Here is a 27,848-nt window from a genome sequence, read left to right as displayed (position 1 = left end):
GTCAGAGGTACTAGAACAAATAGCGACAAAGGCACAGTATGTTCTAAACCTAATGACAAAGTAGATGCAAATAAATAAATAACTGGAGCTGGAGGGCACCTATCCAAGAGTACTGGAGGAACTCAAGAGTAAAATAATCTGTGGGTCTCAGGCAATTTATAGCCATGGATGGCCCATGAGCAGTCTTTAAATTTGAAGACAGGTAAAGAGCCCTATCCTCTGAAAATTCAAGCTTTGTTATCATTTTTAAAAGTTTAAATAATTTATTTTTAAAGAACAGTTTTAGGTTCATAAAAAATTGAGAGAAAAGTACAGAGAAGTCTCATTTATCCACTGCCTTCCTTACTCCTTTCAGGATGCTAAAGCCAACTGCCATAGCCATGGCCTATGTGGCTTAGAAACTAAACTTTTTTTTTTTGGTACAGAGGATTAAAACTAAGGGTATTCTATCTGTGGACTAGACCCCCATCCCACTTTATATTTTATTATTTTTATTTTTTTTGGTGGTACTGGGGTTCCTGGAAACCCTTCTACTTCTGGGCTACACTCCCAGACCTATGTTTATATTTTTATTTGGAAACAGGGTCTCTTAAGCCAGCGAAGCTGGCTTCAAACCTGCACGATCCTCCTGTCTCTGCCTCTCAAGTGCGGGGCTTACAAGCGTGTGCTACCATGTCCAGCTTCACTTTTATTTTTAAAATAGCCTCTTGTTAAGTTGTTGAGGGCCTTGCTAAGTTGCTGAGACTGGCTTCAAACCTACAATCCCGTTTCAGCCTCCCAAGTACTGGGGTTATAGGCTTATGCCACCATGCCCAGAAACAACAGATTTTTATTTGTCATGATTCTGGAAGCTGGGAAGATCAAGCTCAACGCACCAGCAGATTTGGTATCTGGTGGGAGCCTGATGCCTGTTCCTAGAAAGCCATAGTCTCTCTGTACTTTCACATGCAAGAAGGAGCAAGGGAATTCTCTGGGGTCAGTTTTATAAGGGTATTGATTCTATTAACAAGGCACTACATTAATGAATTAATCATTTCCAAAGTCTCCACCTCCAGATACCATCACTTTGGGGATTAGGGCTTTAACCTAAGAATTGTGGGGTACATGTTCACTCTATAGCCGCCCTGCCCCCACATACGCACAACCTCAACCGTTACCAATATCCTCCTCAAGAGTGATGCATTTCTTCAAACGGAGGCATCTACGTTGATGTATCATAATCACCCAAAGCCCATAGTTTATATGAGGGTTCACTCTTGGTGTCATATATTTTATAGGTTTGTATAAATGGATAGTAATATTTATTTACCATTGTAAAATCATACAGAATATTTTGACTGCCCTAGAAATCTTTGGTATTTTGCCTATTCATCCCGCCTCCTCACTCTACACCACCCCACCCCACCCCAACTGAGTGGTGGTCTTCTGGAGGAAGCTCCACCAGTGTCTTTATGGTTTCTCTGATGTCTGGCAGCCATGAATTGTTTTCACTGTCTCCAGAGTTTCACCGTTTCTATGATGTCACATTAGTTGGAAGCTTACAGTCTATAGACTTTTTAGATTATCTTCTTTCACTTAGTAATACACATCAAGTGTCCTTCAGGCTTTCTCATGGCTTATAGATAATTTCTTTTTAATGCTTTTAAAGTAAATTAAAATAGAAAGCAGACCTGAAAAATCCCTGAGTAAGCCAGGTATAGTGGTGCACATTTGTAAGCCCAGTACTTGGCAGGTTGAGACAGGAGGATCTCAGGTTTGAGGCTAGCCTCAGCTCTTTAGTAAGCCTCTCCTCAGCTTAGTGAAACCCTGTTTCAAATTTGAGACTAAAAACCAGGGCTGGGGGTGTATTTAGCTCAGAGATAAAATGCTCCTTGGTTCAATCCCCCCAGTGCCACACAAAAAGTCTCTGAGTAGACAAAGCCAGTTAGGCTTCATATGTGAACTTAGGCAGGCTTGACTTGTAAACGTAAGTGAAACTTAACACGGGCTGTTTCTTGTAAATTCCTATATTAGCAAAAAATGAAAATTAAGTTCAACCAATCACAAACCATCAACAAACTTATATTTCTAGGGACTTGTAGCAAGATAGACCAAAGAAGGGAACTATATGACAGTAACCCATGAGATATTTCTTTGCTTTCCTTCCATGTTTGCTTTATAAAAGCCTGTCCCTTGCATATCTGATTCTAGACCTCTTTAATCCATGAATCATTTTTTGTTCAAATAAGCTCTTTAACAATATTATTGTGCCTCAGTTTACCTTTTAACAAACTCAATAATACTCCATTTTCCAGAACACCAGTGTTTATCAATTCATGCACATACTGAACAGCTTCCAAGTTTGAGCAGTTATAAATAAAGCTGTTATAAATATCCATGCATGGGGGTTTTATGTGAACAGAGGTTCTTGACTCCTGTGGGTAGATAAGAGGGAAGGCCATTGCTAGATCATATGGTAAGAGGGCATTTAGTTTTGTAACACAGTGCCAAACTTTCATGCAATGGCTATACCGTTTTGCATTCCCCACAATGAAAGAGCGTTTTTGTTGTTCTATATCTTTGTTGGCATTTGGTGTTGTAAGCGTCCTGGGTTGTGCCATTCCAAAAGATATGTACTGGGATAAAATTGCTTTAATTTGCATTTTTCTGATGACAGAGGATCTGGAGCATTTTTTCATATGCTTATTTGTCATCTGTAAATCTTTGGTGAGATACCTGCCAATGTTATTGGCCCATTTTGTAATTGGGCTGTTTATTTTCTTTCTTTTTTCTTCTCATTTCTCTTTTTTCTCTCCCTTCTGCATTCTCCTCCTATTTTTCCTATTTGTGTTGTAGGGATTGAACCCAAGTGTATTTCACGTCTGAGGTATATTTCCAGCCCTATTTTATTTTTTGTTTGGAAACAGAGTCTGTTGAGAGTCTTGGTAAGTTGCTGAGGCTGTTTTTGAACCTGCAACCTCAGTCTCAGCCTCCCAAGTACTGGGATTACAGGTTGATACCACCACACCTGGCCTTGTTTTTTTTTTTGTTGATATTATGAGTTCTTTGTACATTTTGGATAACAGTTCCTTATCAGATGTATCTCTTGAATATATTTTCTTCCAGTCTGGGGCTTATCTGCTCATTCTCTTGACACTGTCTTTTGCAAAACAGAAGAGTTTAATTTTAATGAAATCTCTCTTACTAGTTATTTCAGGTATCATGCCTTTTATGTTGTATCTTAAAGGAATTAGCATACCCAAATCATCAAGGTGTTCTTATATGCCATAAAAATTTTTATAGTTCTGTGTTTTACCTTTAGGTCTATCATCCATTTTCAGTTAATTTTGTGAAGGTCTAGACCTATTTATACTTTTATTGGTATGTTGTAATTATACATCATAGTGACCATGAAAGTGATACAGACATGCATAACCACAGCACTTGGTGTGTTTCCTTCAGGATCCTACCCAATACATACCGTTCCCCTTATGTATTAGTGAGGTTGGTAATGGTGCCTTCATATGTGGACCTAGCATTATGTGGATTTTTTCCTTCATCAGTTTGCCCTTTTTCCTCCACACTTTCCTCACACAATTCCCTTCCCCTTTTCTACTGATCTCTCTTATTGTCTGAAAATGAAATAATTTTGTTCTACTTTATGTCTTTATCTGCAATCTTCCATTGTGTGGATGTGTCACATTGTGTGGCTATACCATCTCTTGATGAAAACTTAGGTTGATTCCATAATTTGGCTATTGTAAATTGTGCTGCTGTAAATATGGGTACACATGTATCACTTTAGTACTCTGACTTTAATTCTTTTGGAAATAAACTGAGGAGTAGTATAGGTGGGTCATATGGTGGTTCCATTTCTAGTCTTTTGAAGAAACTTCATACTACTCTCCATAGTGGTTGTACTAATTTATAATCCCACTAACATTGTATAAGAGTTCCTATTTCCCCACATCCTCACCAAAATGTACTATTTGTATTTTTGATGATTGCCATTTTCTAATGAACTGGAGTTAGATTGAATTTCAGTATAGTTTTGATTTGCATTTTCCTCAATTCTAATGTTAAATATGTCTTCACATATTTATTGGCTGATTGTATTTCTTCTTTTGAGAAGTGTCTGTTTATTTCAGTTGCCCATTTTTTTGATTGGGTTGTTTTTTTTTAACATTAAGTGTTTAACATTTTCATATATTCTAGGTATTAGTTCTCTATTAGAGGAGTAGCTGGCAAAGGTTCTCTCTTGTTCTGTAGGCTGTCTTATAAGACTCTTGGTTGTTTTCCTTGCCACACAGAATATTTTTTTAATTTGATGGCACCCCATTTGTTAATTCTGTTTTATTTCCTGAGCTTTGGAGATCTTATTGAGGAAATCTCTACCAGTACCTGTATGTTGGAGAGTTGGTCCTCTGTTTTGTAGTAATTGCAAAGTCTTTGATCTAATTTTTAGGTCTTTGATCCATTTTGAGCTGACTCTTATGCAGGGTGAGAAATTGGGGTCTAAGTTTATTTTTCTACATGTGAACATTGAGTTTCCCCAGCACCAAAAGACTGTCTTTTATTCAGGCATATGTTTTTGGCCCCTTCATAAAAAATCAAATAGCTATGAGTGTGAGAATTTGTTTCTGCATCATCTATCCTATTCCACTGATCTATGTGTCTGTTTTTGTGTCAATACCATGCTGTTTTTGTTACCATGGCTCTGTATTATTGTTGGAAATTAGGTATTGTGATACCTCTAGCATGAATCTTATTGCTCATAATTGCTTTGGTTATTCTGAATCTTTTATTTTTCTGTATGATTTAAGAAACATGACATTGGAATTGTGAGAAGGATTGCATTGAATCTTTAGGTCACATCTGGTAGTATGATCATTTTGACAATATTTATGCTGCCTATCCAAGAACACAGAATTTTTTTTGTGACTGATTAGTTATCCCAAAATCATTTGCAAGAACACTATTGTTTGAGCCAGACGTGGTGACACATCTCTGTAATTCCAGTACTTGGGAGACGGAGAAAGGAGGATCTCAGGTTCAGGGGTAGTCTCAGCAGCTTAGAGAGACTCTCAGCAACATGGAAAGATCCTGTTTCAAAATAAGAAATAAAAAAGGGCTGGGGGTGCATCTTGTTGTAGAATGTCCCTGGGGGTTCCATCTACAGTAACACACACACACACACACACACACACACACACACACACACACACAGACTATTGTTTGTTGAAGATAGGTTGACTATTCATGGGAGTCTATTTCTGGGCTTTGAAGTCGGGTAGTATTAGTCTTCTAATTTTCTTCTTTTAATATTTTGATGCTTATTCTGAGTCTTTTGCCTTTCAATAATTTTTTTTTCTGTGGTACTGGGGATTGAACCCAGGGCATTCTACTTCTGAGCTATACCTCCAAACCTTTTTTTATTTTTGCTGAGGGCCTCACTAAGTTGCTGAGGCTGGCCATGAACCTGTAGCTTTCCCATCTAGCTTCCAAATACCAGGATTACAAGTGTGTACTACTATGCCTAGCTTCAATGTAAACTTTAAAATCCATTTGTTGATATTCACAAAATTACTTCTGGGATTTTAAGTTGGATTGCATCGATTCCATAAGTCCAGTGGGGAAGAGCTGACATTTCAACATATTTGTTGGACACACTTGCCAGCTTCCTCCTCCTGTTCTCTAACCCCAGGCTCCTACAATGTCACCTTCTGTATCTACATCCTAAGGGTAGTAGAGGCTTTCTGACATTGCTACTTTCTGGAAAAACTCACCATTCCCTGTTTGATTCTCAGCTCTTCTTGTCATTTTTATGACCTTTTTCCTGATTGATTTCTCTATTGTAAACTCTTCAAGTGGTTGTTTTCCTGGTAGCTTCCTTATTGATGCATGCATGTATAAGAACATTTAGCACAGCAACTGGTAAATAATATTTTCTTTTTATATGATGGATACAAACAAACACAAGTGAAGAAGTAAGTCTGTAAACACTTTAAGTCCAAAGAAATGACCAGTCTCATAAAACATTATTTTTTTTTCATAATTTCAAAACCCACAAAACTCTGAAAACTTGAGTTTTAAAAATGTAAGTTTGTAGTTGGGTATGGTGGCACACACCTATAATCCCAGGACTTGAGAGACTGAGACAGGAGGATCACAGGTTCAAAGCCAGCCTCAGCAACTCAGTGAGGCTCTCATTAATTAGTAAGACTCTGTTTCCAAATTAAAATAAAATAAAATAGAGCCAGGGTAGGGGTAGAGGTCTTGGAGGTAGAATGCCCCATGTTCTACCCCTAGCATTTTACTGCAACGTATGCCCTAAACTGATGATATGGAGCTACCTACAGCATATATACATACATACATATATATGTATGTAAGTACATATATATGTCACTTGCTATGATTTCACTTATAAGTTTTATTACATAAAACTAATATATTTAATCTCAGGAGATGAACTAAACTCCACTAGGAATGTGATGTAATGAATGTAATATGTACATATAAATTTCAAAATATTTTGAATTTAAGCCAGGTGTAGTGGCACACTCTGGTAATCCCAGCATTTGGGAAGCTGAGACAGGAGGATTGTGATTCATGAACAGCCTCAGCTACTTAGTGTGGCCCTTTGCAACTCAGTGAGATTCTGTTTCAAAATAAAGAATAAAAAATAGGGCTGGTGGTATAGCTTGAAGGTATAATGCCTCTGGGTTTCATCCCCACTATCTCAAAAAAAAAAAAAAAAGATTTTGAATTCAGAAATTCATTGGACCTCAGAGTTTACAGTACAGAGTTGTGTAGCAATATCATATTCCAGCAAATGAAAAAGTTACCTTTGAGATGGACCTTACAGAACATGTACAATGATACCGATAAGAGGTAAGGGCATTCTGAGTAAAAAGAAAAAAAGTGTGTAAAATGAGGTACATGTGAAATAATAAATAGGAGTAGGAGGGTAAGTGTGATATAATAATGCAATCCATCAATCCACCAACTACTGAATATTATTAAGAGATGAAGAACTTTCAAAGAATTTTGGGAATAACTGACATTGTGCTAAAGTAACATTAAGTGAGGTGGCTGGTTTAACAGGGATAGATTTGGATGGGCTATCTTTAACAAGTTGCTTTAGTAGGATGGGCAAGTGGAACTGAAACAAGGCCATGGAAACACACCAAGTTCTGGTGCATATATATTCCTCTCACTCTGAACTTCATTATGATGTATAATGACAATACATTGATAAAAATATATTTAAAAAATAGTCGGGCATGGTGGCACACGCTTGTAATCCCTGTGCTCAGGAGGCAGAGACAGGAGGATCACGCAGGTTCGAAGCCAGCCTCGTTGACTTAAGAGACCCTGTTTCCAAATTAAAAAAAAATATATAAAAAGGTCTGAGAGTGTAGCCTGGAGGTAGAAGGGTTCCATCCCCAGTACCACCAAAATAAATACATAAATAAATAAATAAATAAATAAATAAATAAATAAATAAAGGAATGGCTTGCCAAAGTACAAATATAGAGACGGGAGAAGAGCAGAGAATCTTGGATAATGAAGTTCCTGCCTTGGGTAACTGAACGAATATGATACTACTAGAAAATATGTAAGGCAGAAGGAGGAGCAAGTTTTGGGGGAAGATGGCATGTTAAAGTTGGGACATATTGAAGGATTCAAATATGAAAGCCATCTGGAACTGGTGGAATGTTTGTGAAGACGGCAAATAAATATCTGCTCTCCTAAAGCCATTTATAGATTCATGAGTTTGCGAGAAAAGTGATTTCAAGTATGTTCGTCATTTGAAATTAGCATATGGAAAATCTGACTTTAGAACTGGTAGATCTGCTTTGGTAAAACCTCTTCAAAACAGAAGTTCTGCCAATGCTGGAACTTAAATAGATTTCTATAACTAAGAATAGAAATTCCTGTTTTCATATTAACAGTTTGCTTCCATAGCACATATGCCACAGTTTCAGAATGACAAGTTGAATGGATATACAATTATGAAGAAAAATTCCAAAGCAATTTTAAAGTTTTGACTTTATAGTGAATTCATATTTACCATTGTAAGGTGACATAAAAATTCTTATTCCTCAAAAGTTGTTCATTATAGAGACATTTATCCTCTTCCTTCATACATCAATCACTAAACCACAGACATATTTTTATCATTGCTCGAGTACCACTGAAACTGCACTGTCATGGAAACAGAGGCTCTTCTCTAATTATAGAGATGGTGTCTTGCTTATAGGCAAACGTGGGTTTTGAATTTACAACTAGTTCCTTTTTATCCAGTGGGTCTAGAATGGAATTAACTGCAGAGAGTGTATACAAGTACACTTGTATGAGTTTGCTAGGGCTGCTGTAACAGCATATAATAAACTGGCGGCTTATATAGCAGAATTATTGTCTTCATTTTGGAGGCTAGAAGTCTGAAAGCAAGGTGTCAGCATTGTTGGTGGTAAGAATGTGGGATCTGTACCAGGCTTCTCCTTGACTTGCAAATTGTTGTCTTTCCCCATGTCTCTTGATGTTGCCTTCTCTCTGCATGCACATGTTGGTTTCTATGTGTCTAAATTTCCTGTTTTCTAAGGGTAAGAGACATGTTGGATCAAGGCCCACCCTTATGGTCTAATTTTAACTTATCACCTTTGCAAAGACCCTATCTCCAAATAAGGTCACATTCTGAGGTACTTGTGGTTAGGAATTCAACATGTGCTTTATAGGAGACACAATTCAACCTACAACAACATGTCAGCATGAAATGTGCTCCTATGACTCACAGGGCCCTGAGACCTACTATAACACAGAGATGGCTGAGTGTCTTGATAATGGGACAGAACAAGCTGCTGAGGACATATGGTGGAGCATCTAGACAACAGGCTGGCACAGACAGCCCCTTCAAGGAGGAAAAGTGATAACCAGCTGAAAGATGACTCTGTTCACTGAGTCCTCTTTACTATTAGAACAAAAATATTCTCTCCAAAAAATGGAGCCTGGGTATATTGTGATTGTCTACTGAGTAAAAGAAATAACTTAGTTATGAGAATACTTTTGAAAGAAGTGTTTTTATTTTACATATTTTCATCACTAACATTTATTTATTTAATGGTGAGTTTCTAATAACAGGATTTTGTCCTATTCTCAGCATATGGTAAATTATTTAAATGAATGAACTAATGAAGCACATACTTTATAAGATTCTGTTATGTACTACTGGATTATCATTTGTGGAAAAGAATAAAGAAGAAACAGATAATGGAACAACAGAATCCTCTTTAAATAAAAGAATGCTAGAACTTAGAGACTTTAGTGACCAGGGTAAGAGAAATTCAGTCCCTTCTCTTACAATGCTGAATTTAGGCTCAAAGGGATCAATATTTCTGAGCTCATTATCGAGGCTTAAAGAGATCAATGTTTCTGAGCACGTTAGTATCAGGCCTAAAATAATCTGGCCTTGTGGAAGAGCAGGCGTTTTGAATTGAGAGTTCTTGTTGTTGCTCTCTTTTAAACAGCATTAATTTAAATCTGCAGGTCAGCTGAGGGCTGGCTGATCTCAACTGGGCTCCCCTGGGTGGTCCTGTGAAGATCATCTGGGCTCCCTCATGTGTCTGGCCATCAGCTATTCTAGGCTTGGCTTGGCTGGGGAAACCTGGATTTGTTCTCCATGTCTCTCATTCTTCTTCTGTGATCAGGAGGCCAGCTTGAGTGTGATCTCAATGCAGTGACAGAGGAGTAAAAGTGTGAGCCCAATTGTTGCCAGCACTTTGTGAACTTTTGGTTGTGTCACATTGGTTCGTATGCTATTGGTGAAGTCAAAGGGCTGAGACCAAGGTAAAGAGGGTGAGATATACATCTTCTACATACAGTTCCTGCCCTGCAGAACTGAAGAATGGCTGTGGCTGCCTTTCTAAGTCACAGTTTCTATCAGGCACAGACAGGCCTCTCCTAGATCTACAGTAGGGGTTCTCCTTTTCTTGCCCTTTTAGGTCTGGAGGTTGGTTGTATCATCCTATTCTTAGTCCTGAAGTGCTTGGTCAATACTTGGTGTTTTCCCTGATACCACTTGTGCCTTTGTAGATAACCCCTTCACTAAACCTTCTTCCATCGCCCCTGCCTATGCCATCTGTGTTCTGCCAGGACCTCGAAGCCAATACATGAATTGAGAGACAGATGGTGCTTTTTTTTCCAAATGCAGGCTTTACTGGTTTAGTGATACCTGATTTTTTATATACATTTTCATACATTTGGTTTTGTTTGGAAATTTTAAAAAATTTATCTTATTTTAAATACTTGAGGTGGCATGTAGTATGTAGTATAATAGCCCCTCCTTTTTTCTCCTCCCTCCCGCCTTCCCTCCTTTTCTATCACTGTCTTCTTAATTGCTATGTGCAGGGAATCAAGAAAGGCAATATCTGAGATCTAAGCAATGTTTGGAAAAAACTATAGAACTGATATTTTAGTGAAAGAGACTAGCACTAAGGGCAAATAATTTGATGCCCATTTTGTATTAGAAAAATTTAAAATGCTGGTCTGTCCATTTGTGCATTAAATTTGCTTACACTCATAATTCAATTCAGATGCTTGACACTCAATAAACCTGCAGTCTGTTACCAAATCTTATATTTTCTAGTTTTCTACCATCTCAAGAATTTCTTTCTCTCCTATAACTACTATAATTTGGTTTAAAATTTTTATTTGCTGGTGCCTTTGAAATTAAAAATAGTTCACAATATTGAGTGTGAGATGGCTTAATTTTTTTTCATAATTTTTCCCCTCTGTAGAAAAACTCAGCTTAGTTCATGAACCCTATTTTAAGTTTTGGTAGAAGCTCATTGTTAATAATTAGTGGGTAACTCAATTTGTCATATATTCCTTTGTGGAGTTTGTGATATTCTGAGATGGAATATCAGAAGAACCTCATCTGTAGTCTAAGCTCTACTTCCTTTGCTTCCTGTCTTAACATTTGGTGGTCAGTCTCTGTTTATATGAAGTCATTCTGAACCACTTAACAGTTCCACAAACAATGCAGTTTATAATTTTTTTACTGTATTTTCCAGGGTGTAGTTTTATTTTCTGCTGGATGAACAATATTATCCTTTCTCTCTCTTCACTTCAGATTAATGAATAAATGTCTACTCTATTTAACCTCCCTTTAAAAAGAACTAGATTCCAAAAGCTATGTGGAAGTACAGTCGTTTCCATTCCAAAGATAAAAAAACAAGGACTCAGAGGATTTCCCCAGCATCACAATATTGACAGATATGTAAGTTATGGCAGAAGAATTGGAATTGCTGTTTCCAGATTTTGCATCTCATGGTGTTAGTCAGTTTTGTATTACTATAGCGAAATACCTGGTATAATTAACTTATAAAGGGCTCACAGTTTTAGAAGTTCCAGCCCAAAACTTTAGGCCATTGCTTTAGGCCTCTGAGGCAGCACATCATGGCAGATGGCAGGAGCAGGTGGCAGAGCAAACTGCTCGCAGCATCAGCTAGGAAGCAAGCAGGAAAGAAAAAAGCCTGGGGTCCCATAATCGTATTCCAGGGTATTTCCTCAGTGACCTAAAGACCTTCCCCTAGACCCAACCTTCTAAAGGTTCCTCCACCTTTCAGTAACGACATCTTGGGGGACCAAGTCTTTAACACATAGATCTTTAAGGGGACATTTCCTTAAACCATTGTACTCACTCTCTGCTTACTGAAACCTGTATATACAACAGACATTTTTGGAATCCCTAGTATGCAGTGACCAATAGGATACAGCTGTACTTTTTAAAAATTTCAGATTCTGTGTGCTCACCAGCGACTGGATCACAACTGCATAAAGACTCCCACGGAATCCTGAACCAAGTCAGGTACCTGAGGGCGCCCAGGGAAGTAGGGGTCCTAGCGTGTGCACAGCCCCAACTCCCCAGCACGGGCCCAAGCCTCAGAACCGAGCACTCTCCTTGCGCACCTTGTCTGCGCCCCGGTCCCCTGCTAGTAGTCAGTGCCTGTGCCACTGCCACCCCTAAATTGGAGCCTGCTTGTGTGTCTAGCCCCTGCCACCTTGCCAGAGCCTGCCTTCCAGGCTGTGAAAGCCCTGTGTGACTCGGAAATCTCCTTGGGGCACCCCCAGCTTCTACGTCCCGCGGGAGGCAGAGACCATTGCTGGACACCGCGCACTGGATCCTTGAGCACCTATCCTGCACCCCTGGCCCACCGCTGGGTGTTCCCACCCTCCTGGTAGCCAGATGCTTAGTTCTAAACGAGAACACAGCTCAATACACCTTGGAAGAGCATACCAGCAGCAATAGACAGCTGCATCCACTCACACTTGGGTCCAGTAATAGCAGCGCACCCAGCCTGCACTCTCGGAATAGGCAGAGCTCTGGCAGTAAGTGTGGGCATCCAGGAACCAGCATCCATTTGCCCAGGGTACATCATGGGACCACACCGGCTAGCCCAGCTGGAATTTCCAGAGACACAGGAAAATACATCAGGCCACAATATCTTCACAGGACCTCAGGGGGAGGTTCCAATTATACTTTGGTCATTCTCCACCCCTGCTGTAGGGAAGCACAGGCTGGAGTCTAGGGTGGTGAGTGCAGAGGTGCTGACCACAGGTTAGAATTTCGCAGAACCTGTGAATTGTACAGAATCAAATAACAGTGAAACCAGACATCCGGACACATAAACCTAAAGCAGCTAAAGGAGAGAAAGGTGTCCAAACACCCAGAGTGACCTAAGAAGATAAAGATAGAGTACAAAGACAACTAAGAGACATTGGATGGTATTCTGAAAGCTACCAAAGCAATTAGATACGCACATATTATATGGACCTGACCCCATATGTGTAAATAAGGAGGACTGTTTGTTTTACTTTTAATGTGGGTATTTTGTTTTATTTTGCTTTGACAGTGCTTTTGTTTTGGTATGGTTATTGCTATTTTATTTATTTTTTTTCTTTTAACCCACACTTCTTTTACTTTAACATATATATATATATATATATATATATATATATATATATATATATATATATATGATAGTTTGCCTTATTTTTTTATTTCACACAGCTGCTAGTTCCTTTTATTTTATTCTTGTTCTTTTTTCCTCTTTCTTCCTCTTTCCTTTCTTTTTTTCATTTTCCTCCTTTGATTGGTTTTCCTTCCTTTTTCTTGGATTACATAATAGTCTTGGTATCTTGTGTGGATTTTTTTTTATGTCTGTCTGCTCCTTCCATCACCCCTATTTACAAACCTTCCCACACTAACCTACATACTTTTCTCCCCCAAAACTTTTCCCCATAATATACCTCCTGGTTTAATACTCAAAGTATTTCTTTTTTTTTTTTTTTTTTTTTTTTGGTGGTACTGGGGTTCCTGGAAGCCCTTCTACCTCTGGGCTACACTCCTAGACCTCTTTTTACATTTTATATTTGGAAACAGGGTCTCCTAAGCCAGCGCACGCGGCTGGCTTCGAACCTGCGCGATCCTCCTGTCTCTGCCTCCCAAGCGCGAGGATTACAAGCGTGCGCCACCACGCCCAGCTCAAAGTATTTCTTATATGCATAATTACTCTACTAACGACAAGAGTCCTAGTAGTTAACTCTCTCTCATTCCTAGCAAGATATTACCTTATCATACTTAAAGTCTTTCTCAACCTAAACATATCCTCTACCTAATCCGATTCCTTTACCAATCACCCCAGCTCCTCACACATCACCCGCCCTCAACACTGGAAAGGCTCTGCTGACTAGCCGATACCCCTAAACTCCTAATATTAAGATTTGACTAAGCATAATACTCATGAATGATGGGTAGAAATCAGAAAAACAGGACAGAGAACTCTATAAATATGAGAACCAGGAATTATGAAGAGTCAGCAAAAATCACGAATACTGACCTACTAGAAATGCAAGAAGGGGAGTTCAGAATCTTGATGATCAATATGATGAAAGGATTTCAAACAAGTATAGAGGAGGTTAAAGGTGAATTAGAAACACTAAAAAAGAATCAGAAAGAGGTCTGGAATGAAATGAAAGAGGCAATAAGTGAAATGAAGACAGCAATAGAAAGAAATTCTGGGAGATTAGATGAAATGGAAAACAGAATATCAATATTAGAAGACAGTACATCCCAAACCAAAAACACAGTCAGCGATATATAGAAATCTTTACAGCAACAAAACCTAAACATCCAGCAATTATGGGATAATATGAAGTGCCCTAATTTATGGATAATAGGCATTGAGGAAGGGATAGAGGTACAGACCAAGGGCATCTGTAATATCTTCAAGGAAATAATCTCAGAGAATTTTCCAAATATGGAAAGAGACTTGAATCTTCAAGTCCAGGAGGCATACAGAACTCCACTGAGACAAGACCAAAGAAAGACCACTCCATGCCACATAATAACCAAAATGACCAATATAGAGGCCAAGGAAGGAATCTTAAAAGCAGTGAGAACAAAAGGACGGGTGACATATAGAGGCAAAACAATAAGAATCACCCCGGACTATACAACCCAGGTCAGGAATGCTAGGAGAGACTGGTACGACGTGATTCAGACCCTGGAAGAAAATAACTTCCAACCAAGGCTCATATATCCAGCAAAACTACTATTCAAGATCAATTGGGAAACTAAAGTCTTTCAGGATAAACAGAATCTCAAAAAATTTATGAATTCAAAGCCAACACTAGAGAAAATTCTTAAAGAAATAAACCATAAGGAAGAAAAAAGAAGCAGACTTCAGAATCAGAGAAGAGAGGAAGTAAATAAGTGGGCCATTTAAGTAAAGAAGAAAGATCACACCACCCAAGAGTAGACAGAACACAAAATGGCAGAAAACAAAATTCATATTTCAATAATATCTCTTAATGTCAAAGGCCTTAACTCACCAATCAAAAGACATAGACTGGCAATGTGGATTAGGAAACATAATCCAAATATATGCTGTCTGCAAGAAACTCACCTCACAACCAAAGACATTCACAGGCTGAACGTGAAAGGATGGAAAAAGATATACTATGCCACCAGTGACCAAAAAAGAGCAGGGGTAGCAACCCTGATATTCAACAAAACAGACTTTAAACTAAAACACATCAAAAGAGACAAATCAGGGCACTTCAATTTATTAAAAGGAACAATACACCAAGAAGATATAATGATAGTAAATATTTATGGCCCAAATATGGGTGCAACCACATTTGTAAAACAAACCCTTCTGGACATAAGATCCCAAGTAGACCCAAATACAATAATTCTTGGAGACTTTAATACGCCTCTCACACCACTGGATCAATCTTCAAGGCAAAAGATGAGTAAAGATGCTTTAGAACTAAAGGAAACCATAAACCAAATGGACCTAATAGACGTTTTCAGAATATTTCAACCAGGAACTACAGAATACACTTTCTTCTCAGCAACCCATGGAACCTTCTCCAAAATAGATCACATTCTGGGACACAAAGAAAATACCAGCAAATCCAAAAAATGTAATATAATTCCATGCATCTTTTCAGACCACAACGGAATAAAAGTAGAAATCAACAACAGGAAACTAGAAAGAAAGTATTCAAATTCATGGAGAATGAATGATACACTATTGAATGACGAATGGGTAAGAGCAGAAATTAGGGAAGAAATAAAGAAATTTATGGAAACAAACAAAAACAGAGACACAACCTACCAAAACCTATGGGACACCATGAAGGCAGTACTAAGAGGAAAGTTTATTGCATTGAGTGCCCACATAAAAAGGACGGAGAACCACCAAGTAAAGAACCTAATGACACAACTCAAGGATCTAGAAATTCTGCAACAGTCTATTCCCAAAGCCAGCAGAAGACAAGAAATCATCAAAATTAGAGCAGAAATAAATGAAATAGAGAACAAAAAAACAATTCAAAGAATCAATAAAACAAAAAGTTGGTTCTTTGAAAAGATTAATAGAATTGATAAACCCCTGGCCAACCTAACCAAAAGAAAAAGAATCAACTCAAATTATCAAAATTAGAAATGAAAAAGGAGATATCACCACAGATAGTGAAGAAATTCAAAATATTATCAGAAACTACTTTAAAAATTTATACTCCAATAGACTTGAAAACCTGGAAGAAATTGATAGATTTCTAAGCACAGTTAACCTTCCTACACTCAACCAAGAGGACATAGCAAGCCTAAACCAACCAATAACAACCAAAGAAATAGAAATGGCAATAAAAATTCTTCAACCAAAGAAAAGCCCAGGCCCAGATGGGTTCCCAGCTGAATTCTACAAAACCTTCAGTGAACAACTAATACCAATACTTCATAACATGTCCCGGGAAATTGAAAGAGATGGAACTCTTCCAAACTCCTTCTATGAGGCCAGTATCACATTAATCCCCAAACCAAATAAAGATACCTCAAGAAAGGAAAACTACAGACCAATATCCTTAATGAACATAGATGCAAAAATTCTAAACAAAATACTAGCTATATGCATTCAAAACTATATCAAGAGAATAATACATCATGACCAAGTCGGTTTCATCCCAGAAAAACAAGGCTGGTTCAACATACGCAAATCAATACGTGTTATTCACCACATAAATAGAACCAAGAACAAAAACCACATCATCATAGCAATAGATGCTGAAAAAGCATTTAACAAAATCCAACACCCATTTATGTTAAAAACACTGCAAAAAATTGGGATAGAAGGAAAGTACTTCAACATCATCAAGACAATATACTGCAAACCCAAAGCCAACATTATATCGAATGGGGAAAAACTCCAAGAATTTCCGCTAAAGTCAGGAACAAGACAAGGATGCCCACTATCACCACTCCTTTTCAATATAGTCCTTGAGACTCTTGCTGCAGCAATCAGACAAGAGAAGGAAATCAAAGGAATTCACATAGGAAGAGAGGAATTAAAATTATCCTTATTCGCAGATGACATGTTCCTTTATCTGGAAGACCCAAAGAACTCAACCAAAAGACTTCTGGAGCTGATTGACAAATTCAGCAAAGTCACAGTTTACAAAATCAACATAAAGAAATCAGTGGCCTTTCTTTATGCCAACAACGAATCCACAATGAAAGAAACAAAAACAATTCCATTCACTATAACCTCAAAACCAATAAAATACCTAGGAATAAACCTAACCCAAGATGTAAAAGACCTCTACAACAAAAACTATAAAACATTAAAGAAAGAAATTGAAGACCTTGTAAGATGGAAAAATCTCCCGTGCTCATGGATAGGCAGAATAAATATCAAAATGGCCATTCTGCCAAAACTGATCTATAGGTTCAATGCAATTCCCATTAAAATACCAGTGACATTCTTCAGAGACCTAGAAAAATCAATCATGAACTTCATATGGAGAAAGAAAAAACCTAGAATAGCCAAAGCAATTCTCAATAACAAGAAACACGCAGGAGGCATTACAATCCCAGACTTCAAACTATACTATAGAGCAATAGTAGTAAAAAACAGCATGGTACTGGCACAAAAACCGATATACTGACCAGTGGATTAGAATAGAAGATACAGAAACAAATCCACACATCTTTAGTCAATTAATCTTTGACAAAGGGGCCAAAAACATACGCTGGTGAAAAGACAGCCTTTTCAACAAGTGGTGCTGGGAGAACTGGCTAACCATTTGTAAAAAGATGAATCTAAACCCCTATATCTCACCAAACACAGGAATCAACTCAAGATGGATCAAAGACTTAGAAATTAGACCTGAGACTGTGAAGTTAGTAGAGGAGAGCATAGGTTCAACACTAAAACATATTGGCACAGGCAGTAATTTTCTCAATAAAACCTCCAAAGCTCAGGAAATTAAAGCAAGAATAAACAAGTGGGATAACATCAAAGTAAAAAGTTTCTTCTCATCAAAGGAAATTATCAATAACCTAAAGAAGAAGCCTACAGAATGGGAAAGGATCTTTACCAGCCACCATTCTGATAGGGGGCTAATATCCAGAGTATACAAAGAGCTCAAAAGACTCTACACTAGCAAAACAAACAACCCAATCAAGAAATGGGCAAATGAACTAAATAGACACTTCACAAAAGAAGAGATACAAAGGGCTAATATATACATGAAAGATGTTCTTCATCACTGGCCATCAGGGAGATGCAAATCAAAACTACACTGAGATTCCATCTAACCCCAGTCAGAGTAGCAAGCATAAAGAAATCAAACAACAACAAATGCTGGAGAGGATGTGGAGAAAGAGGAACTCTTTTACACTGTTGGTGGGAATGCAAACTAGTTCAACCACTATGGAGATCTGTGTGGAGATTCCTAAGAAAGGTGGGAATAGATTCACCATATGATTCAGCTATACCACTCCTGGGTATCTTTCCAAAGGGGTTGAATTCAGAGAACTACAGCAACATATGCATACCTATGTTCATAGCAGCACAATTTGTAATAGCCAAAATATGGAACCAACCCAGACCACCATCAACAGATGAATAGATAGAAAAACTGTGGGAAATACACACAATGGAATTCTATTCAGCCATAAAGAAGAACAAAATTATATCATTTGCAAGAAGATGGAAAGCCCTGGAGAACATTATGTTAAGTGAGATCAGCCAAGCACAGAAGGAGAAGATACATATGTTTCCTCTAATATGCCCAAACTAGGAAACACAAAGGATACCAGTGGGACTCCAGATATTGAAGGGGAAATACTAGCTAAGTTTGGATGGTAAGATAGGAGAGGAGGAAGGCCGATCTTGATTAATGAGGGTCTACACCTGAACATGTGTAAAATTATGAATAAGACATGGTTAACCTGGACAACCATTGGTGGGAGGGGGGAAGGGAAAATGGGGGCGGGGGGGGAGAGGGCACCAATATAGTGTAAATGTATACTATTTATGTTCAATAAAATAATTGTTAAAAAAAACATAACAAAGTCAATCACAAAGCCAAATGTGAGAAGGAGGGAGAAGGAGGAATTGGGGGGATTGGGGAAGGGCAAAAAAAGTGATGTGTGCATGTATGCCTCTCCCATCTTTTACCCCATTAATATGTATGACTACAATGCACCAATAAAAATTAAAATAAAAAGATGAAAAAAAATTCACAGTCCAGAGCAGGAGGTGAGTAGGTAAAAAGATAAGTACAACATACATTGGAGAAGAGTTTAATGATCATAGTATCGGAGGAAAAAAAGTGCTGTGTGTTGGGAGGACAAGAGAATTCCCTCAAAGAGGTAACATTTAAGTTAGTCTTTAAATCTAAGTAAGCTTTTCCTAAGTGGAATGAGTTTTAGGTAGTGATAACTAACAGTATATTTAAAATTTTCATGTTTGTTTTTCATTATTTTTCATGGTTTCTGACTTTAAAAAATACTGCATTAAAATATTTATCTTGATTCTTGTGGTTTTTTTTTTTATGTTCTTTTAAACTTGTTTCCTGAAGTGAATGCGTCGGTCTTCTCACTGGCGGTCTTCTCACTGGCATCTTTTCCCTGGTTATAGTGAACTTTTCTGGCAAATGATGATCAATATAACCTTGGTGGAGTAAAGGGTATGAGTCTGTAGGAAGGTCAGTCAGAAAGGATTGTCCAAAAATTGACTGCAGCTGAATTATAAAAATGGTTGTATAACAGGCTAAATATGTTTGTCTTGATATTTTGAAAAAATAACTAAAGATACTTTTTTAAAAATCATGAGTGATACAATCCTATTTCATTTTAGGAAGATCCAGTTGCACCTGGTCTAAGTCTATGAGATAAAGAATTGAAGTAACTAAATAGTCAGTTTCCCTAAATAAATAGGGAATATTAAGGACCTGAATAAAAGCAATAAGATAGATATTGATTCTGGGTAATATAATTTTATTATTATTATTTTTTGGGGGGTGGTGCTGGGGGTGTAACCCAGAGGCTTTCTACCTGCGGGCTATACTACCAGACCTTTTTTTCTTTTTATATTTTATTTGGAAACTGGGTCTCACTAAGTTGCTGAAAGCCTTACTAAGAAGCTGAGGCTGGCTTTAAACCCGTGCGATCCTCCTGTCTCAGCCTCCCTTGCGTGGGGATTACAAGCGTGTGCCACCACACCCGGCTTAATTTTTGACACATCGATTTTGATCATTCTAGAATTATTTTTTCCTCAAGAAATGCTTATTTGTTCAAGAATTAGTTTTAAAATATCATCAACTGATAGACTTTTTTTTTGGTACTGGGGACTGAACCCAGGGGCATTCTACCTTTCAGCTATACCCCAGACCTAGTTTTTTTTTTTTTTTTTTTGAAACAAGGTCTACTTTTAAAAAATTTACTTGTCTCTAGTTAAGCAACAAAATGTGGGTGAAATATTTCTTTACACCTCTCCCCCACAATGCCTCATCTGATGAACACTGTTCTCCTTGTTCTCAAAAAATCAACAGCAGGAAACCTCAGTGTTTATTTTGTTTAGCATCTTTCTACCTAGTGGAAGAAGGAAACCAAAATAAGTGCAAAAGCCTAAACAATTGAAAATAGGTTCTTACTGAGCAAGAAATAGCTCTCAATCCTTTATAAACTCTTTTCAAACCAAATAAGGAGAAGACTCCTCCATAATATACATGTTCAACTCATTCTACTCTACTTTCTTCATTTACTGACCTAACTACAGCCTTTGACTCTATGATTTTTTTCTAAATTTGTAGCCTAATTTTTATTGAAATAAACATTTATTTGCATAATGAAATAATTATTCTTGTAAAACAATTTATCTAAATATAAGAGACCCACGGTTATGCCATGTTTCATTGATTAAACTGCACTAATGTTGGGTGGCTATCAAAGTTACTATCCTGGGTAATTAAGATACAAAAATGACAAAGATGATTGCTGAAGGCATTTGATGTTCTGAATCAGTTCATACCATGTTATCAGCAAAAGGCATAACTACACAGGTATGATGTTAAAAAGAATAGAGCAAAGGCAGTAGCAAATTTGTTCTAGAAAAATATGACTGCCCTTGCGAGGTAATAAGTAACTTTACCTTAGCAGTGACTCCTAGCTCACTTGGAGGATGTTTTTTAATAGATTTTTTCTAAGTGTTTACCTAATAGAGTACCTTCCTCACGAACCTCAGTGCCAAATATCATACCTTAGGAGTTTTGTCTCTTCTTTCAGTGGATATAGAAAGCCTATATCTGTTTTGGTGAATGGAATCCCTTCTAAGTAATTAGGTAAATGAGTATGTGTCAACAGTTGCTGCCTTTTAGGGTTCTGTCTTCACAGTCATTGTAGAAGATCCCTTATTTTGTTGTGCCTAGACTATTGCCGTAGCTTCTCTCAGGTCTTTAGTTCATTGTTCTCCTGCCTCCCCACATTCCTCCACTCTTCAGTTTATCCTGGGAATTTTTTCAAAATATAAGAACTATTGTTGTTATTCTGCTTTAAAATCCTTGCTTCTATTTATTTACTAGTTAAGGCCATCAGCCCATAATCTTAACCTTATCTTTATTTTACTGCATTTATTTTTTGTTTTGTTTTTGGGTTTAACATCATCTAAAATTTCATCTCTTTTGGTATGCAGTTCTATGAGTTGTGAGAATGAATGGTATCATGTAATAATTACCACATTAAGACAATAGATTTTATCATTCCCAAATATTTTCTCATGATATCTTTTTGTAGTTAAACTTTTCTTTCATCCCTGATCCTTGGCAGTCATTGGTCATTTTTCTGTCTCTATAGTTTTGCTTTTTCCAGAACCTGCCCTGAGTGAAATCATACAGTATGTAATGTTTGGGTCTAGATTCTTTCACTTAGCATAATGCATTTGAAATTAATCTTTTTCACTGGATATATTAATACTTCATTCTTTTATCTTGGTGATAAGTATGCCATCACAAATTCCAATTTGTTCATCCATGAAAAATCATTTAGTTTATTTGCAATTTTTGGAAATTATGAATAATACTGCTATAAATATTTACATGTAAATGTTTGTATGAACATACACTTCTATTTTTCTAAAGTAAATGCCTAGTAGTGGAATGGTTGGTTCATGCAAAAAATACATATTTAACTAAGAAATAATTTAAAAAATTCAAGAGTAGTTATACTACTTCCTTTCTAATAGCAAACATATAAGAATTCCAGTTGCTCTTCAACTTTGCCAAGACTTTTTTTTTAAAGCTACTTAAAGGGCTGGGATGTAGCTCAGTGGCAAAGTGTTTCCCTGGCAAGTGCACTGCCCTGGGTTTGATCCCCAGTCCAAACAGAAAAAAGAATAAAAGGGTCCCCTTTAAAGCTATTTAAAGCCATGAATAGCCATATCTCATTGTGACCATAATTTGCATTTCTCTAATGACTAATGATATTGAAAATATTTTTGTATGATTATGTGTCTTCAATATGTCTTTGTTGGTGAAGTATCTATTAAAATCTACTTAGTTTGTTTTTGAAATATTTATTTTATTATTATTGAGTTTTGAGGCTATCTTTGATATTCTGTAGACAAATTCTTTGTCACATATGTATTTTCTTCTAATCTTTAGCTTGTGTCTTTATTTTCTGAACTCTGTATTTCATAGGATAAAATATTTTAATTTTCTTGCAGTACTGGGAATGGAACCCAAGGGCATTCACCTCTGAGCTACACCTCCAGCACTATGTTCTTAATTCTTATTTTGAAACAAGGTCTCACTGAGTTTAAAAGGGTCTCACTAGGTAGCTGAAGCTACCTGTGAACCGTGATCTTCCTGTCTCAGCTTCCCAAATGCTGGGATTACAAATGTGCACTACCATGCCCAGTTAAAATATTTTAATTTTGATAGAGCCTAATTTATCATTTTTTCTTCTATGGATTGTGAGTAGTATATCTCCAATTTCTTTGCCTTATGTAAATACATAATGATCTCCTTTGTTTTCTCCTTCTTTCTTCTTTATCTTCTTTTTGCAGAACTGGGGATGAAACCCAGGGGCATTCTACATCTGAGCTACAACCCAAATCCTATTTTTTTATTCTTTATTTTGAAACAGTTTCTCACTAAGTTGCAGAGGGCCTCATGACGTAGCTGAGGCTGGCTGCAAACCCACAATCCTCCTGTCTCAGTCTCCTAAGTACTGGGATTACAAGCATGCACCACCATACCCAGCTGTCTTTTGTTTTCTTCTAAATTGTTAGAGCTTTACATTTTACATATAGATCTATGATCCATTTTGAGCTATCCTTTTATAAAGAATGAGGATAGGTTAAGGTTATTATTATTATTTGCATATAGAAGTCCAATGGTTCTGGCATCATTTATTGAAAAGAAGTCTTTTTTTAATTGCTTTTGCTCTTATTGAATAACAATTGTGATTATATTTGTGTTAATGTTCTTATAGATTGTCTATTACATTCCACTAGTCTTTATCCATTCATTTAAATAATGTTTTGGTCCCGGACAGGGGTCGCGCGGGGCACGCCAGCCAGGGCTCGGGCCACGGGACTCTGGGCCCAGGTCCGGACCATACATAGCATGCCAGACCCCTGGAGAAACCGGGCCCAGTACTCTGGGTCCCGGGCAGGGGTCACGCGGGGCACGCTAGCTGGGTCCCGGGTCCCTGGACTCTGGGCCCCGGGCCGGACCGTGCATAGCACGCCAGACTCCTGGAGAAACCAGGCCCAGTAAGACCCTGGGTCCCAGGCAGGGGTCGGGTGGGGCACGCTGGATCCTGGCACAGCCGGGGCCTGGGTCGCAGGACTCTGGGCCCCAGGCAGAGTAGTGTGGAACACGCTGGACCCATTGGGAAACCGCCTGGGTCACAGTGCTACTGAGTGCCTGATCCCACTACCTCTTCAAACCACATATACTGTCTTATCTTATTAAAATAAAAAAAAGAAAGAAAAAGAAAAAGGAAAAATATCGGAGAGGGGTTAAGAAAGCCATGGTGGATGCCAGGACACTGGAGATGCAGGCAAAACTTATCCAAATGCACTGGAACTTATGGAAAAATTCCCCGTGAAGGAGGACTGCTGTTTCTCTATATTGTTAAGAATCTTGGACATCACCTGAAAGGAGAGTTTAGTGGAGATGGTGTTGAAAGGCGGTGTTGAAAGCGGTCTTCACAATGGTGGTGGAGACTTGTATTCAGGAGAAGCAGAAATCGAATCCTACCAACCTTATTTTTTTGGAGAAATTACACCAAATGTCGGATGCTACTGTCACGCATGCTTAGGAACACTGGACAACAATCAGAGAGGAAAAAGAGCTTGAGAAGGATTTGAAATGGTGGAGGCAGTGGCAATGGCAGTGGCCAGTACTCAGGGGAGGCAGAGATCTGATGCATTACACCTGGAACCTTTGAAATAATAACCCCAGAGACAGAATGCTACCACCACGCACCCTCGAGAACGTGGGACAATTGGTTGGGCGAAGAGGGTGCTCGGATTGGAGCCTGCCAAAGGGCGAGCCCAGCAACAGACACAGCAAAGCTGGGATTGGAGCCTGCCGTGAGGCAAGGCTGGTTCTGGAGCCTCCGAGGCTGGGATTGGAGCCTGCCGAGGGGTTAGGCTGGTGTCAGGACCAGCAAGACCAGAATTGGGGCATCCCATGAGGCAAGGCCGCTGCTTGAGCCAGCGAGGTCTGGATCAGTCCACCGGGTAGCCAGGCCACTACTGGGGCTATCAAGAGTGGGATCAGTACTTGCAACATGGCATGCACAGAGAAATATCGCAGAAAATAAAAATCAGATGCTTCCCCCAATCAGCAATAACTAGAAGGGAAGGGGCAACAGGAAGAGGTCGAGTTATAGAAAGGGCCCTAATGTGAAGCAACTAAGGTGACCAATCAGAGGGTATGGAATAAGGGAGGATGGAGCCTCTTTAAAACACAGGAGGTACATAAACAAATGTATCAAAGTTACTCACCAAACAAGAATGGGATCGAGGGAGGGGGAGGGAATGGGATGGGGGCTGGATGAGGGCTAATTGGATGATGTGTGCTTGTATATCCTCTCAAGTCTTGTACTCCAATGTGATATATGATTACAATGCACCAATTAAAAATAAAAATAAATAAATAATGTTTTGATCACTGCAGTGGTAACTCTGAATAACAGGTACTATGAATCATTCAAGTTTTATTTTCCCTTGGTTTTGAATTATTTTGGCTATTCTAGTAGTTTTAAATTTTTGTTCCAATTTTATTTTTAATTTTGTATTCGTGCATTTTAGTCATACATCTTAATGGAGTACAGGATGGTAGAGGCATACATGCATACCTCACTCAATTAGCCCTTACCCAATTCCCACCCCATTTCCTCCTCCTCCCTCATTCTCATGTTTAGCTTAATAATTGACTTTGATATGTTTGTTAATGTATATCATGAACATTAAGAATTTTCCTCTTCCCACTCCCATCCCCTCTACTGGGGCACATTAGTTGCTCATCCATAGTATCTCCTTCTTCTAGAGTTTCTCCTATGACCCATTTTCTCCTTAGTTTTTGCATATTAGGGAGAGCATCCAATTTTTTTATGACTGACTAATACCAATTAGCATAATGTTCTCTACTGCTAGATTTCCCTATAAATTACATGTGTTTTTCTTTGTGGCTGAGTAAAATTCCATTATGTACATATCTCATAGTTTTGTAATCCATTCATCTGTTGAGGGTCATCTTGGCTCATTCCATAGTTTGCAATTGTGAATTGTGTAGCTATGAACATAGATACACATGCATTAGTTTGGTAGTTTGGGTCCCACTCTTTTGAGTAGATACCCAGAAGTGGTATTGCCGGATCATATGGTAAGTTAATTCCCATTTTGCTGAGGCTCCTCCATATGGTTTTCCAAAGTGGTTGTACTAATTTGCAGTCCCACCAATAATATAGTAGCATTCCCATTCTCCACATCTTTGCCAGCATTTGTTATTTGTGTTTTGAATGACTGCCATTTTAGTTGGAGTTAGGTAAAATCTCAGGGTAGTTTTGATTTGCATCTCTCTGATTGCTAATAATGTTGAGCATTTTTTCATGCATTTGTTGGCCATTTGAATTTCTTCTTTCGTGAAATGTCTACTTAGTTCATTTGCTGAGTTTCTTGAGTTCTCTGTTTAGTCTAGATATTATTCCTCTATTGGAAGAGTAGGTGGCAAAAATATTTTCCCATTCTACTGGCTCTCAGTTGAGGTTCTTGATAGTTTCCTTTGCTGTACAGAAGCTTTTCCATTTAATGCAATTGATTCTCCTTTTAGTTTATGTCTTTGGGGTCTTGTTAAGAAAGTTTTACCTGTGGTTTTGTGTTGCATTGTTGGAACTATGCTCTCTTCAAGGAACCTCAAGGTCTTCAGTCTAATTTCCAAGTCTTTGATTCATCTTGAATTGACTCTTGTGCAGGGTGAGAAAGTAGGATTTATTTCCACTTTTTCTGCATATGGTTAACCAGTTTTGCCAACACCATTTGTTGAAGAGGCTATCTGTTTTCCAGTGTATGTTTTTGGCTTCTTTGTAAAAAAGCAATTGACAGTTAGGTGTGGTGGTGTATGCATGTAATCCCAGCATTTGGGAGGCTGAGACAGGAAGATTGTGGTTTGTGGACAGCCTCAGCAACTTAGTGAGGCCCTCTGCAACTCATTGAGACCTTGTTTCAAAATAAAGAATAAAAAAATAGGGCTGGGGTGGAGCTTGAAGGTAGAATGACCCTGGGTTTCATCCCCAGTACTGAAAACAACAACAACAATAACAACAACAACAACAACTGGCTGAAAGGGTGTGGATTTGTTTCTGAGTCTTCTGTTCTACTCCATTGGTCTATGTATCTGTTTTTGTGCCAGTACCATGCTGTTTTTATTACTATGGCTATATACTGTAAAGTCAGGTGTTGTGATTCCTCCTGCATGGTTTTTGTTGCTGAGAACTACTTTGGCTATTCTGGGTTTTTTCTTGTTCCAAATGAATTTAAGAAATGATTTTTCTATGTCTGTAAAGAATGTCCTTGCTAATTTAAGGGGTATTGTGTTGAATTGGTAGATCACTTTTGGGAATATGGCCATTCTGATGATATTTATTCTGCCTATCCATGAACATAAAAAATCTTTCCATCTTCTAAGGTCTTCTTCAATTTCCATTTTCAATGTTTTATAATAGTCTTTGTAGAGGCCTTTTAACTCCTTGGTTAAGTTTATTCCTAAGTATTTTATTTTATTTTTTGTGGGCTATCCTGAGTGAAAGTGTATTCTAGATTTCTTTCTCCATGGATTTATGGTTGGTATACAGAAAAGTTTCTGAATTTTAAGGTTAATTTTGTATCCAGACATCATAATGAAACTGTTCATCAGTTCTATAAGCCTTTTGGTTGAATTTGTTTGTCTTCTAAGTATAATATGTCATCTGCAAGTAGTGAAAGTTTGAGTTCTTTTCCTATTTGTATTCCTTTGATTTCCTTTTTTTACATTATTGCTCTGGCTAGAGTTTCAAGTTCTATAGTGAAAAGAAGTGGTGATAATGGACATCTTTGTCTTGTTCCTGTTTTGGGAGAAATTCTTGAAGTTTTTCCCCATTTAATATGATGTCAACTGTGGGCCTATTGTAGATTGCCTTTCTAATGTTGAGGTATGTTCCTTGTATTCAGATTCTCTGAAGTGTGTTTGTTATAAATGGATGTTGGATTTTATCAAATGCTTTTTTAGTGTTTATTGAAATGATCATGTGATTTTTGTCTTTAGTTCAGTTTATGTGATGAATTACATGGATTGATTTTCATATGTTGAACCAGATTTGAATTCCTGGGAAGAACCCTACTTGGTGATGGCATTTGATTTTCTTCAAGTGGTTTTGAATATGTGTAGCTAGTATTTTGTTTAGCGGTTTTGTACCCAAGTTCATTAGTGATATAGACCTATAGTTTTCCTTCCTTGAGCTGTCT

Source organism: Muscardinus avellanarius (assembly GCF_963383645.1).
Source record: "Muscardinus avellanarius genome assembly, chromosome: 11".
Classification (NCBI taxonomy): domain Eukaryota; kingdom Metazoa; phylum Chordata; class Mammalia; order Rodentia; family Gliridae; genus Muscardinus; species Muscardinus avellanarius.
This window is presented reverse-complemented; position numbering follows the sequence as displayed.